We start from the raw sequence: 19,598 nt of genomic DNA on the forward strand, positions 1-19,598 counted from the left end.
AATGGAGATGAGACATGGAGATTGAAGAAAGGTATTGGGACTACACCACCACCACCATTGGGAAGATAAGCATGGCTATAAAGACAAATAGTGCAGGGCCTCAAATACCAGGAAGAAATAACATGTACTTTTTCTTTAAAACAAGATATGGCCAAAGTTTTTGATCTGAAAAGGGACATCATTGAGTCCTTTAAAATGAGCAAAATTTTAGGGATATTGTAGAGGTTAAATTAGAGTAGGAGTAATACAGAAAGCAGAAAGATAATTATCCAGCAGGTAAGACGAGCAGGAAGCAATGAGTAATTGCACAAATGAACGAAAAAGAAAAGGCAGATTTGAGAGACATATTTCTGACAAACATGATGACTGACTGGTTGTTGGTAGTATAGTATTAAGAAGAGAGAGAAGATTAAAAGAGCTTTCTCGCCTCCAGGTTAAATGTTGAGGAAGCAGAATAATGAACGCCTGAAGCAAAAATGAAGAGCAGTGAAATGTCAATTTAGGAATGATGACAGCAGGTCAAGTTTGAGATGCTTGAGGAACATTCAAGAGACCATGTCCATCAACTAAGCACTGGAACTAAAGATCTAAAATTAAAAAGACGTCAGCAACAGAGATAAAAATTCTGGAGTCAACAGCATATAGTGGAAATTGTAACTGTGGCACTGGGTAAGATTTCCCTGGAGGAGACTGAAAAAGAGCAGTCTTAGCAGAGAAAATCTTGTCACAGAGGCCACAGAAGGAAGGGATAGAAAGAAGTTGTCAATAGCCTCACAGTGCAAAGACATGAAAATTCTTAAGAGGATAAGAATTATTAAGAAGCCATTAGTTTTGGCAAATAGGTTATTTGTGGACTTAGTGAAAGAGATTCAGTGATATTACAACCATCGGAAGATACTGGACCAGATTAGGAAGTAACTGGACCAGAAGTGAAAGCAGTGGTAGTAGAATAACCCAGAACTGAAACAGTTCAGAGCTAGATTAAAGGGAGAGCTTCTGAAATTCTTAGGAAACTGATCAGAGCACTAAGAGAGGCTATGAATTCTATAAAAAAGACTGTCTGCAATCCAAGCTTCTATATATAATTTTGTCTAGAAACTGGACTGCACAAAGAAATCGAGGTTCTAAAGGAGCAGTAATTGCATCACATAGCTGGATTTATTACCACAAACATGCTACTATAAAAAGGAAAAAAAAAGAATGTCAAATTGTATTGTAACCTGTACCTATCAAAAATCCTAAGAACAATTTGAATATATTCTAGAATAACTAAATAGATGAAAAATACAGTTACTTTAAATTAAGTATATTTCAATTAATTAGCTACCCTTTTTTCTCCCAAGAAAATAAAATCATTACTTACATGTCAGTCTCTATAACCAAAGTACAAAAATATAGTGCTAAAATTTAGAAAAAAATCATATTTTGCTTTGTGTTAGAAGAACTGGAAAAAGTGAACCATGAATTACTTAACATTTTATATTTTACTTCATTTAAAAATACACCTATGTTCATATTCACATCAAAGGATCACAAATTTTAACTTGTATTTCCAAAGATAATATTTTGACCAATATCTAAATTTTAAAATTTTAGAGATGTATATATTCTTTATAACTTATATATATGACAGCATACTTTTCAAAAGAGTAACACAAATACAAGTAAAATCCTGTTACATTTTTAATGGTTTTTACTTCCAAAAAGCTAAAAGAATAACATGGAGGGCTTTTTCTAGTTAGTGTATACCTATGTTGACAATATCTATGACCATCTTTCTAAAATATTCACAAGGCAGAAGAGAAATGAAAACAACATATTCAAAGGGAGACAGCAAAAGAGACACAGATGTTATAGAACAGTCTTTTGGACTCTGTGGGGGGGTGGCGGCGATGATTTGGGAGAATGGCATTGAAACATGTAGAATATCATATAAGAAATGAATCGCCAGTCCAGTTCGATGCAGAATACAGGAAGCTTGGGGCTGGTGAACTGGGGTGACCCAGAGGGATGGTACGGGGAGCGAGGTGGGAGGGCGGGTTCAGGATGGGGAACAAGTGTACACCCGTGGTGGATTCATGTTGATGTATGGCAAAACCAATACAATATTGTAAAGTAATTAGTCTCTAATTGAAATAAATTAATTTAGTTTTTTTAAAAAGGGGGGAAAAAAAGAAAGCAACTCAGTCACAGATCTGAACCCATTTTTAGAAATCTCTTCCTTCTTAAACTATTTAAAATCATGACTTCCTAGGCACCCATCTTAACAATTCTTTGTAAAGAGATATTATAACATAGGACTGCTCAAAATGAAAAGAAGAAAAAATTAGAACAAAGTCCAGCTCACCAGTAAATGTGATACTTAAAGCTAAAAGATAAGAGTGCACAAAAATGGGTGACTGCCATCTGTCTCCTAAAAAACACAGAAGCCTACGCAATGCCAACCAATATGTTCTGTCAAAGAAGTGACTTAAAATATGTTCTGCTAACACTAAAATGGCAATAAGCAATTTGAAGGGAAACGTATACTTGACCAAATTGTCCCCCACAGCTCATAAACACCTCTGTTTGTGCCCTTGGAGTTTATCAGGGCTGTGGGAGACATTTATTGACTTTTACTTGATCTCCTATTGCCAAAACACACCGAGGTTAACACAGTTACTCAACACCTTTGATGCAGCCAGGAAAATCTTTGACTGAAAAATGTGTGCAATTTAACAGAGCAAGCAGTAACTGCCTGCAGGAAGCTCTACAACCACAATCATTTCAAAATGTCACAGTTAACCCAGTGCCGTGACAGCTCCACTCTGCGAGCACCCCTCAAGACGGCCTGTTCAGAAGAGACAGGTCAGCTTTTAAACACAGGTTTATTTTCACTTCTGAGGCATCCCTAAAATGTGGATCAAATACTGTGTTTAGAAAGTCTTGGAATAAAACAAATTACTTTGTATCAGATATCTAAATAATTTGAAATGCTTTCTAATGCTCTAAAATAATTCATATAATGTTCTCTGTTTGATCTAAAAGCAATATACATGAACCTGACTCAAAACATGAATCAAAATATACACTAGAATTCCTGGTAATGTGGAACATTTTCTTACAATATTTGGTCTCTGCCAATCCTAGCCAACCACTCAGTAATAATAACATAAATACACCACCAGTGCTAATTAACAAATCACAAAAATCTATGGTATATTAGTAACTTAAAAGAGAGCACAGTTCAGAAAGTAGAAGCAACAGAACTCAGAGACTAAGAATTTGAAACTTTCGTTACCACTGATTTAATAAATGATCCTGGGTAAATCAACCTAAACTGAACTTCCAGGCAATATCCATGACTGAAGATGATGTTTCCCTATAGTATTTTAACAACATTGTTAAGTGTGCTATTTTTGTTGCTACAGGCAAACCATTAATGAACAAATCCGCTTGCCAGTAATTAAAGTTGATTTAAATACTAAACGACCCCATACCAGCCATCAAGAAGAGGTGATTTTCTTCTATTCATGCTTATTTGCTTCCATTCCACATTATAAGCAAGATAACTTGCTACTCAGATCACTTTCATTTGGTTTGATTGCTTGTGTTTTGCTGAATAAATTTCCATCTTTTTGTTTAAGGTATAAATTTAGGGGGATAATACAAGAAAACTAGCAAAATTGATACACAATATAGTCATTTACCTTCCTCCTTTACTCCCTATTAAAGCTAGGCTTTGCACAGAAGACCGATTTCTAAAATAAATATTATCATTGTATAATACATAACCTAATCTACTACACACTAATTTCAGCAAATATTTCTATAGATCCCTTTATCATTTTTAGATGAAAGATGCTTCTTCTAAGCCATTCTCTATTTACTGATGTACTAAATATAAAAAATATTCAAGTTCATTCTTAATGGAGTATTTGAAAACACTTGGGTCATATACTAGCATACCTCCTTAATAAATTAGGTCAGATTTAAATCAAGCAAAAATAAGACACTACAATATAAAAAGATAACTTGCATAAGGAGGTATCAATTAGTGGACTCATGTATATAAAGTGGCATTAGAAAATTTAATTATTTATTTTTATGTCTAGTGTAATATACTGGTGAGACATATTAATGAAATACCTTATTTTATTGACTTTTAGCAGACATCCTATTATTCAGTATATAAATATATAGTATGAAGTCAAAAACACCAAAACCATGGGTTTATGTCATTATTTAATCTTTTACATTTTCATATACAGTACTAAAAGGAGGATTATTTCAAGTTGAACTAAAATACTACTTGAGATATATAATATACTAGGAACATATTTTTAGAAAAAAAGTTTTTCTCAGCTAGTTTCTTTTTTATTTTTAACAGGCAATGTACTTCCTATATAAAAATACATTTTGAACTTATATCTATTAATTGTTTAAAACTTCCACTTGGCATTTCTACATGACACATAAATGAATTCCAGCTTAGGACTGTAAAATAAACTAGGACCATGAGGTCCTTGTCTCCGTTGCCTAGTAAGATGAATATATATTAAGTAAACAAGTGAATAAACAATTTCATAATTAAAAGAAGAAACCAAAACCAAACATCCAGATGTGTCTAAAAGTAAATAAAATGACATGGCTATTTAACTCTCTTTCCCTAGTGCTATTGACAAGGAAAGAACATATGTCTCAATAAAGCTTTAAGAATTTATATCGCTCTATCAATTTGAGGGCAAATAGATTAAGGCAGTGATTAAATGGCCCAGGGAAATATCAGAGAAAACTCTAAAATGCTAAAATATCAAGGCAAGACCACCTCAAGGACATAGCCACCAAGGGAAAACAGCCACCAAGGTCTAACATCTTTCATGCCATTTTACTAAAATGGAAAAGATGTTGAAGCCCTAACAGTGAGATGTCTCCATGATACAGGACATTTAATGGGATCTCAGAAGAGAGAAGAACACAAGTCCCTTACCTAGGTCTGTCTCAGTCTCAGCTATGCGATCCCTTTCCCACCTTTATAGTCTGAGGCCTTAGAAAAGTACTTTGAAAACAGTCCATTTGAATGGAATAGACCAACTATTTCCAAATAAAATGAAAAGAGGTATTACTCAATTTCTGTCATAATAGTGCTGAAAAACAAACATCCCCATGAACTGAGGGACAAAAAAAAAAAAAAAAAGACATTTATTTTTCTCACTCATGGGTCTGTGAGGTGGCTGTGATAAATCTAGGCTTAACTGAGAGAGTCTTGGATTGGTTCAAGGATGGAGCTGGTTTAATTTTGCCCCACACATAACTATATTCTGGAACTAGCAGCTATCTAGAGCAGCTTTCCCTCATAGCAGAAGGTAGAAGTCCAGAAGGACAAGTCATCGTACAAGCACATTCAAAGCCTGTTCACAACATCTTTGCTCACATCCCATTAACCATAAAATATAAAGTCCAAAATCAATGTCAATGGTGAAGTCCAAAACCAATATGGCAAGAAATTATTCTCCTCTCATGGTGCCAGGGAGAGGGTAAACATTAGCTGAAAGATAAATGCATTTATGTCAGAAGGATGTTAAGTCTCAGAAAGAATTCTGTTGCACAAACAAAAGGATCTGGATGGAGCTACTTAAATTCATCATAAGCAATGATGATGAGTATCTAAAAATAAAAAGAAATGGTATAAAAGCCATACAAATATACTATAGAAAAAATAATACTGTAGCACACATAATACAGGAAACATGGTTGATTTCCTACCAGTGTTTTGCTCTATAAAAGACTTTAGTAAAGAAATTTAAAGTTTTTAAAGTAAGGAGAAATATGATAGCTCAAAGGTGAGATGTTATAACAACAAAATATAAAGCAAGAGAGAATGGCAAAGCTAAGAAAATAAAGAACTAAAACACACAACTTTTGACACAATAAGAAAACTCTCAAATAACAGAAATCAGGACAGACCTGGCTACAATCAAATAAAATTAATGTTGTATAAAAGGCTTAAGGTAATCAAACGAACACAGAGACAGAGGCAAAAAGATTTAAATAACTAGAGCAGTGATGATGGATAAGAAGGATGAGTAAGGAAGAAACAGCATAGAAGTAACTTGTGTTTCTTAAGTAGAGACATCTAACACACACACGCAAAATCTAAATCATTCATAGGTGTAATACAGGAAAAATGCACTAAAGTTTAGGAAGACTTAAATAACCAAATTAAAGAAATAAGTTTTATTTGGAAAATTTAATTTAGAGTTACTGAGATAGAAATAAATCAGAGCTAAGTTATAGAAATTCAGGAATTAAGAAATAATTCTTTATCCATTAAATTAGAAAAAGTCATCTATGAGGGGGTGTGGGAAATGAAGTAGTCTCTGATGTCTTCAGTGCCAGGAAAAATGAGGTGCTTATGCTTGTGTGCTCACTAGTATCAGACTCTCTGTGACCCTACGGACTGTAGCCCACCAGGCTCCTCTGTCCATGGAATTCTCCAGGCAAGCATACTGGAGTGGGTTGCCATTTCCTTCTCTAGGGGACACTCCTGATCCAGGGATCAAATCCATGTCTCCTGTCTCTCCTGCATTGTAGACGGATTCTTTACCCGCTGAACCATCAGGGAAGTATTTATGAAATTCCAAGGGAAAGGAAGTGTTATCAAAGAAAAGTGTGTCTAGTTAAGGTGTTATTTAATTATGAAAATGAGGAACACGTATCCTCTACAAGGGTGGACAGATAATATAATACTCATGAACCACTTGATAAAGCGAGTTCTCAAAAAGGACATTCAGCTGACCACAAGACGACTCAAATAAAAGAAGTCAGGGATGAAGAAGCTAAGGGAAAGGGGATATTGGTAAGCAGTAAATCTGTTCACATGTAAAACTAAGATCAAAAGACAAAAAAAGGGAATTTTGATGCATAAAAGAACATAAGTATGATGACCCTTTTCGAGCTCAAAAATAGGAGGAGAAAGAAAGTGAACAATGTTAATTGTCTCCTCCTTCATAGTATTACTCGCTAAAACTGAGGCATTTATTAGAAGAAAACAGATTGATCTTAAACTCTAAACTATTTTCATAAATTGTGTTACTTTAATGGTAATTTTTAAACAACCAATAATCCTCGTGGTAAAAATTTTCCATGAATTTAACTTCCCTTCAAGTTCTTCAATTTATCTTTTCTTCAGTGACAAAGTGATTGAAACTACTGTCTGTCTTCTGAAGTCTTCAAAAAGGAGAGTGGATAGAATGGGTGCAAAAAAATCTCAAATTATTATGGGATTCATAACTCTAGTTTTAAAGAGAATGCAAAGGTAAAGTAAAACTTGAACAATTAACTAAATAAAAAGGTATTGTATATACCTTAAGCATTACACTGATCTTTTCTTCAGATAAATTAAAATAAAACATAAGATATAATACATGCCAACTTTACTTTAATACCATGAATATAATGATGCCATGTTACAAAATCATTTGCCTGCACACACAACATCCTTATTCTGCAATACTCTCAGCTCTACTCTTATGTCAGCTTTGTCCTCAGAGTGGTTTCACTCCAGGGTCACAAGATTGTCACCAGTGGCAACCAGGGCTTCATTTGTGATTGTGCTCATTGAACACTGCATAACTCCAGGGCAGTCTGTTCTCAATGCTGCCTTTTTATGCAGGTTGCATGATGGTGGTGGTCCTAGAATGGGGAAATACATTTGCTTCCCATACCTAAGAAACACAAGTGCTAATGTCCATGCTTATTTGGGCCATCTTTGAGTGAAGCCCTCTAGCCAGGAAACCATCTTGCAGTCTTTGGCTATGAACAGGGTCACACACCTATCACTAAACTAATCACTGTGTCAAGAGACAGAGATTAACAATCAGGGTTGAGTTTCTTTCTCCCAAATCACACAACTGCTACACACTGGGGCTACAGAGTGGCCTTCACATTGGAAAAAGAATAAAATATATGTTTGCAAGACAATCACATTGTCCACTACAGAGGAGTTTCTAGGCAGGTTTAATATCAAGTAACTGAGAGGTATGTAGAAAATGAATTATTCTATCGATTGCCTCTTTTCTAAATTGAAGTTATACTTTGTGACCCAAACATCTGCAAATCAAATGTACTAGCTTTCCAATAGAGTGTATTTTCTGAGATTTATAGGTGCCTATTAGAAACAAATAAATGTTCACAAACAATCTCAGAATCAGCTAACACAATAATTTATCGCTAAAGGCAACTTGAACACGGAAGCTCTGGAAGTATTGATTCATTGTAAGTAATTCCCCAAGAGGGCTGTTTTTAAAGCTGAGTTTTAAAGCATAGTTCACAGGTGTAGTCTTACCTACAGTGCAAGTATTTTTATGCATGGGAGATTTTTCTAGCATTCATACAAATATAGGAATGGGAAACCCCATGAATAAAGTCTGGCTGGAAAACTATAGCCATCTATTTGCTGGTAGGCTGTGAAACAAATGGAAACAACCACACTCTAGATCTAAAAATAAGAGTAATCAGCATGACACTTTTCAAGAAATAGCACATGCACACCCTCAGCAGGATGGAAGGCAAGGCTTCTAAACGACAGTGATAAATGTTCGAAATGTGGCAGAGCAAATGGCAAGTGCAACCTCCCCTTCAGGAAGATGAAGTTTTTGAGGTTGGAAAAAGACCTATCAGATCACTCTATCATTTTCCACTAGACACAAAGTGACTGAAGCTACTGCCTCCCTCTACAGTCTATGAAAAGGGGAATGGATAAACGGGTGCAAAAGATATAGGATTCATAACTTCAGTTTTAAATAGAATGATAAGGGTAAATAAAGCATTGAAAATTCAAAGAACTAAGTAAAAGGCATTTATGTCCTATGTTTAAAATCACATTTAAAATTTTCTGACAAAAGCTATCCTAAGATTTGATTAATGACTCATCTTACAGGAACAGAAATTCTTTACCTAGCTAAACTTGAAAATGGATACAGCCACAAAATTAAGGAGCCTGGAAAGAAGATTTTGTGGTATGAGTGATATGGTGAACATATTTCAGGACAGATGGTCAGCATTTCTGGGAACTGAGGATCTTCTCCTGGCGTAATAATGAATGACATCATCATTCATAGCAGACTTAACATTACCTACTGAGGCCTAACAACTCCCAAAAGGACAAGTCAATAAGCATCCTTTCCCACTGTACTTTTTGCTTCAATCCCAGACAGGTGTCTTTCAAATGTAATTATTTCTTTCTGACTTAAAATTTATGGTAATGGTTAAACCTTGTTTGGTATAAGTTCAGCTCAGTTGCTCAGTCGTGTCCTACTCTTTGCAACCTCATGGACCGCAGCACGCCAGGCCTCCCTGTACATCACCAACTCCCAGAGTTTATGTTTGGCATAATGTTCTAAATTTAATTAATTTCTAAGTCTCAATTTGTTTTTCCTTATCATTTGTGGGGAAAGAGAAATGCCAAAAATGATTTAAAGCAAGGGTTTAAATTACCTTTTTTTAATGTTCTGATTGTTAACCTAGATTTATAAGTCTTCAGAGCATCTTCTAAATGTTAAAAGGGGTCATATAGAAAGAGTTTTCAATTTAAACAGACTGAAAACCAGGCATCCTCCTAAAGTTCGTTAATACTTATAATGCATTTTTCCATAAAAACGGTATAATAAGAATGTTCTGTTGTGTATTAAAAGGCAAAGGCTAGAAACTCTTGGAGAAGGAAATGGCAACCCACTCCAGTAGTCTTGCCTGGAGAATCCTGTGGACAGAGGAGCCTGGTGGGCTGCCGTCTATGGCGTCACACAGAGTCAGACATGATTGAAACAACTTAGCAGCAGCAGCAGCAGCAACTCTTTAAAAAGACTTGTTTTTCATTGAAGTTTTTAATTTTTTTGCTAAAAAAAAAAATACTTTGGTTTCAGTCCACTGTAAATTTTTGCTTTCTGAAATCCCTGTCCCTAAAATAGTGCCTTGCACATAATAAATGTTCAACAGACACTTTCTGAATAAGTGTATACCACCAAAAAGAAGAACAAAGCAGTTATATTGAACCAGAGCCTCAATTACTTTATATAAGACTGCTTTCTAATCAAATTGTTAAATAGTTAATTGAACATATATAAAATGCAAGGTGACAAGATAAAAATACCTGAAAATCTCATTATGATTTAATGAGAGAAGCATGCAGAAAAATATGTGGCCTAGTCAGTAAAGAATCTTCCTGCAACACAAGAGATCTGGGTTTGATCCCTGGGTCAAGAAGATTCCCTGGAGAAGGGAATGATAACCCATTCCAGTATTCTTGCCTGGAAAATGCCATGGACAGAGAAGCCTGGCAGGCACAGCCCATGCGGTCACAAAGAGTCAGGCACATATGAGCAACTAACACACACAAACACAACACTTAGTAGGAAAGAAATGAAAAGAAAGAAAATGTAATGCTGAATAGATTAAGCATGAACTTAAAAGAGTTTTCTAAGTTGACAATTGTTAATTCTGATTTCATAAGTGTAGGTATTTATATTTAATTTTATCAGTATGGATATCAATCCTAAAATACCATTGTTTTTAACCACGGATTAAGAAACATGAAGTGTCTTTAGTATTTTCCACCTGTGATTCAGTTCAGTTCAGTTCAGTCGCTCAGTCGTGTCAACTCTTTGCAACCCGTTGGACTGCAGCAGGCCAGGTTTCCCTGTACATCACCAACTCCCGGAGCTCACTCAAACTCATGTGCATCAAGTTGGTGATGCCATCCAACCATCTCATCCTCTGTCATTCCCTTCTCCTCCCACCTTAAATCTTACCCAGCATCAGGGTCTCTTCCAATGAGTCAGTTCTTCTCATGAGGTGGCCAGTGAACATCCAGGACTGATTTCCTTTAGGACTGACTAGTCAGATCTCCTTGCAATACAAAAGACTCTCACGAGTCTTTTCCAACACCATAGTTCAAAATTATCAATTCTTCAGTGCTCAGCTCTCTTTATAATCCAACTCTCACATCCATACATGACTACTGGAAAAAGCAGAGCTTTGACCAGATGGACCTTTGTTGGCAAAGTAATTTCTCTGCTTTTTAATTTGCTGTCTGGTTTGGTCATAGTCTGTCTTCCAAGGAACAAGTGTCTTTTAATTTTATGGCTGCAATCACCATCTGCAGTGATTTTGGAGCCCAAGAAAATAAAGCCTGTCATTGTTTCCATTGTTTAAGCATCTATTTACCATGAAGAGATGGGACCGGATGCCATGATCTTAGTTTTCTGAATGTTGAGTTTCAAGCCAACTCTTTTACTCTCTTCTTTCACTTTCATCAAGAGGCTCTTTAGTTCTTCTTTGCTTTCTGCCATAAGGCTGGTGTCATCTGCATATCTGAGGTTATTGATATTTCTTCCAGCAATCTTGATTCCAGCTTGTGCTTCATCCAGCCTGACAATTTGCATGATGTACTCTGCATATAAGTTAAATATGCAGGGTGACTATGTACAGCCTGTGATTAGAGAATATACCAACTATGATTAGAGAAGAATCAAGAACCATTATGTTTCTTACTTTTTGAATATGGTTTACCTTAATAGAAAACAGATTTTTAAAATCAAGTCAAAGGATGAGCGTTCATACTACTTTAAGTGCTGTAACTAAAAAGTTATTAGGCTTGAGTCTTACCAACCGCAATAGCCAGACTTGCATCAGAGTGCTAGCAGAACACGTACCCAAAACAGTGGCTTGGAGAAACTTTAAGACCAAATCCATAACGAAGACATGGGCAACATTAAGGAAAATTCAGAGATATAGTAAAAAATCCTGTATAAGCAATAGCTACTTTTGCTAGGCTTGAAGGGATAAAGGAATGTTGCAGTTGCCAGAAGCTGACAATAGGAGAGAGCCATTTTGAAAGGAGTTTTGGCTTTGTGGGAAGAAACCAGCAGTAGAATAAATACAATGAAATTTGTTCCCACCAGCATTCTGATCATCCCACTGGTGATATGGTCAACAAAGGTCAACCTCTCAGGACATAGAAAAAGATAGAGCTGTATGAAAGTGAACACTGAAGGACAAATGAAGAAAAACCTAGACTTCACTGGTGGAGAAAAGGGTGGCACCTGAGGCTAGACAGAAGCACACAGAAAGAAATTACCTAGGCTTTGGGGTTGGCAGTCAACATAATGCCCAGGCAATGAGTGTGATGTACCTTGTCTGAAATATTCCAACATCCCTAAGATTCCTTTGGCTCAGAAGTTAAATCAAATGAGTGTAGAGAAGCAGAGAGACCTGAATTGGTATTTAACTCAATCACAGTGATAAATAAAGCAAAGCTGGGAAAAAAGAACTTCTCAGCCATGCCCCAATCCTAAACCAGAGATGATGTTCTAGAGCACATGCTTTGGGGCAAGGGTCCAGGCTGATACAGAATTGAAGTGCTAAAGAGAGAAGCTACCAAAGTAAAAGGTGCTGGAAAATTATGTGAAAACGAGTACCAGAAAGCTGAAATTTAACAAGCACAACGACCTTCAGGGCACATGTGCTACAAGTGGGTATTCGATGTGCTACATATAGGGAAACAGAAACTGTTGAGTCACAACCTGCCTTGATCAAAATAGCTCCAGATGCTATCAGAATGCACCTTGCAGGTATCAGTGCCTTAGCATATAGAGGTTGGAAGAATGAGAGGCTGAAACCGAAGTAATCCTGACAATAATGATTTTATCCTGTCAGATATAATTTCTTTAACTTACTAAGGTACAATAATAAACAAATATAGAACTATGCAGAGTAAGAGTGAAAGACATCACAATTCTACATATATATGTATATACATATGTATATATGACTATATAGCCACTTTGTAGTTTAGTATATTTTATATAGAAAATGCATCATTTTTACAAAGTCAACATTATGCTATTTTGACAAATTGGTTGTTTCTCTTAACAAATGACATATTGAAGAATTTTCAACAGCAACAAAAAAATCATTTGAAATATATAGTAAATGGTAATTCTTTCAGAAACATTTTTATATTTTGACATTATTTAGAGAAAATTAAAACTTTTGTGAAGGCAGATATTTCAGTTTTTTTCCTTGATAATTGAATTACAAAGTTCTTCTCCACAAGTTTGTAAAAGCATATTATCTTATATATTTACTTTAAAAATGTTTACACATAACTGTCTAATCAGCATAAATTTTTTTATGGATGGAATGAAGGAGAGGATAAAACTTTCATCAAATACAACTGGCAAGACTGCTCTTTCTCATTAAAATTGCCACATTTATTAATCACTAAATTTCCATATATACATGGATATGCTTCTCAGATCATTTCTGCTTTATTAATCAAAATGCCTCTTCTTGAGTGAGAACTAGTATCATTTAATTACTGTCTTTATAGGGTTTTTTTCCTGCACTACATCTAGTATCAGAGTTTTCAACTCTTATGAATAAGTTGAGAAAATTGCCATACGTCTCAGTGTCTTGGAGCAGTTTCCCAAACATAGAAATTATCCACCCTTGAATATAATGTGTACAAAAATACTGGTAGAATATTTGGATATGAGCAGTATTTAGTATTCTTTTCAAAATTTCTTTAGCTAAAGTTTTTCTTCCAAATGAATTTTAAAATCAAGTTACAGAAAAGATTCCATTGAGATTTTCAACAGAATATTTACTTAATAAATAATTTAATTTTTGGAAATTGACTTTTAAAAAAATATTTGGTCTTCCCATCCAGTAACTTAGTAATCTCTCCAAAAAAACAGACCTCCATCCCGTCCAATAACATGGAATATTTTTCCATTAATTCAGTTCCTTCTTATGTCCCTCAATGAGCTTGCAAACTTCTTATGTTTATTTCCAGAGTCTTTATAGTTTTTGTTGCTTTTCTAGATGTAGTGTTGTTTTTTTTTTCTATTTGATCATTTCCTGACTGGTTATTTCTGCTAAACAGAAAGCTATGAATTTTTGTAAGTTTATCTATACTCTGACCACTTTTGTTTTATTGGGCCTAATAGATTTTAATTAATTGTGTTGCATATTATTTTTCCTTAGGCAATCATATCAGTTGCGAGTAAGATAGCTTATGTTGTATTATCATCACTTTTAAATCTTATTAAAGTTTATTTTCTTAATATTGGATTGGATCTATAGAACGACATTGAGGAGAAGCTGGAGTTTATAGTGCTATTGTCTGCTCCAGTGAGTATATTTCTAGTATTTTATGATTAGGCAAGGTACTTGTTATGAAAAATTGCATGGACATTTGATCACCCAGTTAAGAAGTTTATTTTTATCCTCAGCTTAATTACCAAGAAGATGGTTTGTTTTGATGTTTTGCTTATTTATTTTAATAAGAACTTAGTATCAGAAATATACAAAATTATGTATAGTTTGCAAAGGTACCAGAATCCTTCCCTTTTAATTTTTTAATATAGTGAATTACATTAATAGTTTTTTAAATCTTTAATCTTACTTCCAACCCTGGGTTATGTACTACTGGACATTTGATTTTTTAATTAAAAATAATAGAGGAATCCAACATTTAACTTAATCAGTTTACACCAATGGTAATATTTTCAAATCTATAGGATAATATCAAAACCAGTACACTGATATTGATACAAGCTACCGATTGATTTTATTCAGATTTCCCATTTTGCCTATACTCATTTGTGTGTGTGTATTTAGTCTTATACAATATTACCATGTAGGCTTGTGTATCTATAACCATAGTCAAGATGCTGAACAGTTCTATTATCACAAGAATTCAACCTATTGACCTTTTATTACCATACTTGCTTCCTTCTCCTCACCCCACCCTACCCCTGGTATGTAACCAAGGCAACTACTAATCTCTCTCATTTAAAAATTTTGCTATTTCAAAATGTAAAATAAATTGAATCATGTAGCATGTAACCTTTTAGGATTGACACTTCTTTTTTTGCTGAATATGGTAGGTATATTCAGCAAAAATAGAGCCTCTTGATGATGATGAAAGAGGAGTGTGAAAAAAATTGGCTTAAAACTCAGCATTCAGAAAATTAAGATCATGGCATCTGGTCCCATCATTTCATTGCAAATATGTGGGGAAAAAAGGAAACAGTGGCAGATTTTATTTTCTTGGGCCCAAAATCACTGTGGACATTGACTGTAGGCATGAAATTAAAATTTGCCTGTTCCCTGAAAGAAAAACTATGGCAAACCTGAATAATAAGCAGAGACATCATTTTCCTGACAAAGGTCTATATGCTATGGTTTTTCCAGTAGTCATGTATGGAAATGAGAGTTAGACCATAAAGAAGACTAAGGGCCAAAGAATTGATGCTTTCAAACTGCAGTGCTGGAGAAGACTCTTAAGAATCCCTTGCTTGGAAAGCAAGGAGATCAAAGTGGTCAATCCTAAAGGAAATCAACCCTGACTATTCATTGGAAGGACTGATGCTGAAGTTGAAGCTCCACTACTTGACCACCGATGCAAAGAGCCAACTCATTGGAAAAGACCCTGATCCTGGGGAAAACTGAGGGCAAGAGGAGAAGGGAGCAGCAGAGGATGAGATATTTTGATGGCATCATAGACTCAATGAACATGAGTTTGAACTAACTCCAGGTGATAGTAAAGGTCAGAGGATAGCAAGTCCATGGAGTCTCACAGAGACAGACACGATTTAATGACTGAACAACAACAAATACTCTATGCATACATACATCTGATAATAACAAACTGAATTATGGGAAAGACATGCGCAATAGAGCCTGTTGTTGTTAAAACTCTCAGCCCACGCCCACCTAGATGAATATGTAAAATTCCTATTTTACATGTGCCCAGATATGCTCTCTTCCCTGGTTGGCTTTGAGCATATGCCTATTTGCATTCCCTTTCCTGATTGGTGATGGGTATAAGCCCTATTTTGCACAGGGCAAAACCAAGAGGAGGCGATGGGAAGTATAAAAAGGTAAGCCGAGAGGGATCATCGCCTCCCCTTTAGGGTTGGCTTGCCCCTACATCTTTGAAGTGTACTATCCACTGTCTGTTTAATAAAAGTTCTGTCTGCTTGAGCTGTAACTAGTCTGATATTTCAAATCCTTGTAACAGTGAGACAAGAGCCAAGAAATATTGCCTGCTTGAGCTGTAATTAGTTCATTGTTCCAGATCTTTGCTACAGTGAGTCAAGAACCAAGGGAAAGAAATAAACTGACCTGACAATTTCCAATTGCCAGTCAATAACTCTCAGGCTGTCATTATATTTTTCTACAGTGTCAGTATTGTTAGCAATTGACATTTAATCTCATTTCTCTTTTGGATATAATTGTTCTCAAACCTTTCAAATGCTTAAGACACTGCAACAGTGAATGCTTTCTCTTTCCTACGTATATGTGGTCAAATCCATCACCTTTGGAATTTTAGCAGTTAAACCACCACTTGTACCATTGGTGCCCTACTTAACCACCAATGATAAGAACGTCATTTCCAACTGGGTGGTGAGTAATACAGCCTCTAAATCCTATATTATTGCTTATTTTTCCAGACCACTTCTGACATGATTTGTTGCAATTTTGGTTCTTCAGAAAGCAAACTCTGAGCAAAGTTTATCATTCAGTTTGTTTATGCTGAAGTCTTCTCAGGATCAACACCCATGGAAGAAAGAAGAAGTAGGATTGAGAAGTGGGAGAAGTTGAGCTATTAAGAGAGTCATCCAAACTCACAGATCTAGCTGAAATGGCCCATCAAACTGTTACCCATTCTGGCAAAATGTCTGGGGCCTTTCACTTACACCTCAGCCAGTCTTTGGATATGAGTCACCCCTGGAAGTGCATGAACTTGGGTAAGAAGCCTCCTTAGAGCCAAAGAAATCCCCTCATGGGCTGTCAGCTGAAGTTCCTCAGTTGCTAGCATTCCCACTATCTGAGGCAAGCCAGAGTCCTTATTTGAATGGAGTTCAGAGTGGCACATCTTCATATCCTATATAAATGGTCAAACCCAATGTCTCAATGTAGGAGAGGATGCTCTACCCACCATGACTCCTGCGCTAAGATGGAATTGTATAATACCACTATAGGGACATGAATAATAGATACAATTAGATCTAAAATCCTTGCATTGGTAATAACAAGGTCTGGATTATTTTTGCCTTGAATAAAGAGAAACATCATTTTCAGTGTCAATGAAAAAGTACTGCAGAAAAAAAAAAGAAAGAAAGAAAAGGCCATCTAAATGACTATATGAAAGAATATGGCAGAAAATTATAAACTGGGATATCTAAAAACAATTCCCTTAGGAAATTCAGAGAATAAATTTCTAGATTTCAATGTCCATAAGTCCTCTTTTCTGCACATCTGTAGTCAAAGAATTATGCTGTTAGATTTCCCTGCATAGTAGAATAGAACTGGTTCATACTGTATCCTAAGAATCAAAGATCAAATTTTCAGAAATTTTGCAATTCAGTTAAACTCAGCTATTACCAAAAATTAATATAAACTTACAATCAAATTATATTAAAAACCAAAGATAACAAATACTCAGAACTCACCATATTCCTTTAATTTTACTCTTTTTTCTACTATTATTTATCTTTTTGAGATTATTTATATCTACTGTATCTGTTTGTTAGAAATATTATGGAATAGTGCTCCATATCTTTTTCAAATTCCACATGTAGTGGTATGTAGCTTAAAAATCACTAAAAAAGTCAACAAACACTGCAAAGGAGAGCTTGATTTATTGTTTGCTGATTAGCTATGCCTAAGAAAGGGAGAGGAAGCTCCCTGGTATCCCAGTGGTTAGGATAGCACTTTCACTTCCATGGGAAGTCCAGGTTCAATCCCCGGCCAGGGAACTAAGATCCCACAAGCTGCATGGCGCAGTTCACCCACTCATCCCCCACCCAGAAAGAAAAAGAGACATAATAAAGTGAAGGAAAAAATGTTAATAATTCAGATAAAATTTAAAAGTGTACATTACACTGCACATAGCATACAAAATTTGAGGAAATACTCCTCCAAGATTTCAAACTATAATCTGATTCAGCAAAGACATCAGGCATATCATTGACAAACAAGTCAAGTTCCAACGTGTCTTTGTTGTTTCACTTCCATCTTTCCTGTTATTGTAGTCAAAGTATCAATCAACATTCATGACAGAACCACACACAGACATCAGTTGTAGTCCATGGTTGGTTATAAATACAACAGTTTAGCAACAATCAACAAAAACATTCTATGAGAATCAATTCCCTATACAGAATTTACAATGAAGACTATTGTTATCTGCAAAATGTATGCTACACATGCTTTAGATCAGTAAAATTTATAACTTATGTATGTATATACCCATGTGCCTTTCTTTGGAGTCAGTTGTTAAACATATACTAGTTGTCCACTGCTATGCCTCCATCCTCAATGGCTTTTCCTTCACTTTTACATACATCACGTGAGGTTTTGCTCTTGAGTGTAAGTCCTTTGAAATACCAAACATAGGAAATTGAAATACTACTGTTAACCCTTAAGCTCTTTTAACTAAGACACTATAAACCTCAGAACAGCTCTTTGTCTTTCCTTGTTATCAACAGAGTGAGGTGTTAGGGCGTTCTGAATTCAGCTATATGAAAGAGTAGTAATGATAATAAAACATTTTCATCTAATGACTTCATTTCTCCGTCCCCTACCCTGGTGGTTCAGATGGTAAAGAATCTGCCTGCAATGCAGGAGACCCAGGTTTGATCAGGAAGATCCCCTGGAAAAGGGAATGGCTACCCACTCCAATATTCTTGCCTGGAGAATTTCACGGAAAGAGGAGCCTAGCGGGCTGCTCCATAGGGTTGCAAAGAGTCGGACACACTAAACAACTTTCCCTTCACTTTGACATTTCCTCTTATTATCATCAAAAACAATAATATTGAGTTCTATGCTAGCAGAGATATTATTATCAAAAAGAAACATTAAAATGTCATGTTTTATTTCCTTTAGAAGGCAAACTCATGTAAAGCATCCATTTTTAACCCTCTTTGAATTCAAAAGTGAGACACTGTCATAGTAAACTGTATTAACTATTTTTAGAACTGAAAAATAAAGCTAAATTTTTTCTGACAGGCGGCAAGTCTGATTTGGCTGATTAAGTTAACAATGAGATATGGCTTTGTCAACTAGGTTTCATGATAGACATTTTCCAAATAGTTTGAATAAACTAAATCTGATGTTCCAAGGTTTCCATGAGAGTATGTTCAATGAGTGTGGTAATATAATAATATTTTATTAAAAATGTTGTATAGGCAAAGGTATAATTAAATTAATGATATTTCTGTTCTCTGATTATATCAGGTCTAAAAGTTGCCTCTAAGTAAAAAAGTGTTTGGTATAATTAAATTGTTTAAGGATTTCAAACTATCTCCTGTATTGCAGGTGGTTTCTTTACCACTGATCCACCAGGGAAGCCCTATTATATGCCCTAGGTCCATCCACGCTTTTATAAATGGAAAGATTCCTTTCTTTTATATGGCTGGCTGATATTCCATTGTAATGTCACATCTTTTTTATCCATTCATCTATCCATGGACATTTTGCTTTCTTCCAGATCTTGACTATTATAAATAATGGTGTAGTGAACATAGGGATGAACATATTTTCTCATC

The 19,598-nt window shown here is 35.3% G+C and overlaps 1 pseudogene; it reads left to right on the plus strand.

Annotated features, from left to right (window-relative positions):
* Positions 1 to 2,771: 2,771 nt before the first annotated feature.
* Positions 2,772 to 19,598, plus strand: part of LOC147355133 (uncharacterized) — a 41,996-nt pseudogene continuing 25,169 nt past the window's right edge.

This window comes from Bos grunniens, chromosome 17, assembly GCF_055505025.1.
Source record: "Bos grunniens cultivar Pamir isolate PY7600 chromosome 17, Bosgru_T2T1.0, whole genome shotgun sequence".
Lineage (NCBI taxonomy): Eukaryota > Metazoa > Chordata > Mammalia > Artiodactyla > Bovidae > Bos > Bos grunniens.